The sequence below is a fragment of the Garra rufa genome, chromosome 1 (genome assembly GCF_049309525.1).
Source record: "Garra rufa chromosome 1, GarRuf1.0, whole genome shotgun sequence".
In the NCBI taxonomy this organism is placed as follows: Eukaryota; Metazoa; Chordata; class Actinopteri; order Cypriniformes; family Cyprinidae; genus Garra; species Garra rufa.
Genome location: NC_133361.1, coordinates 98313531 through 98316030, shown reverse-complemented (window position 1 = coordinate 98316030; position 2500 = coordinate 98313531).

The window sequence follows — 2500 nt, the reverse complement described above, 5'->3', positions numbered from 1 at the left end:
GTATCTTAAACCATCTTTTATACTGAATGTTATATCGGCTATGTCTCTGCCCTTTACTCCACATGCTTGATTTGTTTTGATTAAACCTGGCATTACTTCTTTCAACCTATTTGCTAAAATTTTTGATAAAATCTTAAGATCCGTATTTAGCATTGTAATAGGCCTATAATTCTTTAATTCTGTTTTTTCTCCTCTTTTTTTTATATATTATCTTCATTAATCCCATTCCCATTCTCTGATCTAGTTCCCCTTTTCTAAAAATCTCATCATATATCTCTTTTAAAGTATCAGATAAAAAATCTTTAAAAACCATATAAAACTCATTCCCCAGACCATCGATACCTGGACTTTTATTCCTATTTAATTCACCAATTGCCCTTTTTATTTCTTCCACTTTTATTTCTTCATCACACTCTTTTTTTTTCTGTTCCATTTACAGTAGTTTTTATTAGTTCCAATAATTCTAATTTCTCTTCTTCTTTGACCCCCTCTGCACTGAACAACTCTTCAAAATACACTTTTATTTATTTTAATATTTCTTCACTTGTAGTTACAATATCCCCATTTTTTTCCCTTTATTCCTTTAATAATTCCTGCCCTCCCTCTAGTTTTCTCTAAGTCAAAGAAGAACTTTGTGCATTTTTCTCCTTCAACTGTATATTTTGCTTTACTTCTTAACTTTGCACCTTCGTATTTTTCCTCTTCTATTTCTTTCAACGCTCCTTCTAATTCTTTGATTTTTTGTATGTCATTCCCATTTCCCTCTAACTCTTCCTTCAATCTTTTCCTTATCTCTCTCTCCTTTCTTCTTTTACTTTTTTGTTTCAATGTACAATATTTTATTGTGAACTTTTTGATTAAATACTTGACATTTTCCCACCAAATTCTTTTGTCTTCTGCATACATCATATTTTCTTTTTCTTTTTCTATTATCTCTTTTACTTCTAAAACATAGTTTTTCTCCCTTAAAATTTCTGTATTTAAAACCCATATTCCCGGCCCTCTTTTAATTTGGTTCCAGTCCATTCCCATAGAAATCATTTTATGGTCACTAAGGCTTGTTTCTTCAAATTTAATATTACCAATAAGACCTTCCATATTTCTAGTGCATAAAATCAAATCTATTCTCGTTTTACACATAAAGTTCCCCACCAATTGTCTTCTACTATATTATTTTGTATTCTCATTTCTTTCCCTCCATACATCCACTATATCATATTTCTCCATCAAACCTTTCAGCTCTCTCCTTCCTTTGTCTGTTTTAAAGACCATACCCTCCGCCATATCCAACTTGCTAAAAACTGTATTAAAGTCCCCCATCATAATTACTTCTTTATACTTTTTCAAAAATTCTCCTAACACCTTAAAAAATTCCCCCTTTTCATTTTCTTCTGTTGGTGCATGGATGTTTGCCAATAAAATTATTTTTCCTTCATACTCCATTTCCACCATCATACATTTTCCTTCTTCATCTTTGAAAATAGTTTTACATTTTATTCCACTATTCCCTTTTATTAAAAAAGCAATCCCTCTGCCTTGTTTTTTCACTCCGTTGTTGTACAGAATCTCCCCATCCCATCTTCTTTTTATATCAGCCATAACACTTTCTTTCCAATTCGTCTCTTGAAGTAAAATCATATCATTCTCTTTGCACATTTCTTTCACTTTTTCAAATTTCTTTGTATCTAAAAGTCCTCTTGCATTAAAAGTAACAATTCTTAAAAACATAAAAAAGGTGAAGAAATATTTAAAACCAATAATTTTAGTCCATTTCTTCCAGATCCCTTAGAATTTCAAACTTGTTTGCACTTTCAGTCACATCTTTTAATACCTTTTTCCTAGCAGTCTCTATATTGGGTTTTACCTTAATTGTTCTTCTTCTTTTTGTTGATGTTCCTTGTTTCTCTTTTTCCCATTCCTCATCATTTACTTTTGCCTCCATTACTTCCTTGTTCTTTTGTGCACCGATTTCTCTTGTGTCCAAAACATTATGTAAGCTCTCAGTCAGTTTTGATTGTGTCCATAAATCGCTGTCCCCTTTCTCCTCTGTTGAATGCTTGTTTCCTTGTTCTTGTTCCATCCCATCCATAAGTCTTTGTACACTGTCTGTAATTTCCATTTGTGTCCAGGCACCTTCATTCTGTTGAGGTTGCACCGTCTGTTTGTCCTTTATGCTCTGCTGCTGTTCTGCATCCTTTCTCATAATTATCTCATTTGCCTGTGCATCTGTTGTTCCCTCCTCTCGCTGTTTGTTGTCTCGTCTATGCATCTGCACGTTTATTTGCTGACTTTCCTCCTCCTCCTCTTCCTCCTCTTCCTCACTTCCAATCCAACATTCATATTTATTTAAAAACTGTCTGCAATCCGGGCACTTTACCGCATTGCAGTCCCTCGCAAAGTGCCCCCTCTCCTCACATTTAAAACACTTAAAATCTGGACAGTCTTTCACCACATGTTCGGGGCTCATGCACAGCCTGCAGGTTTTAATCTGATGACTGTG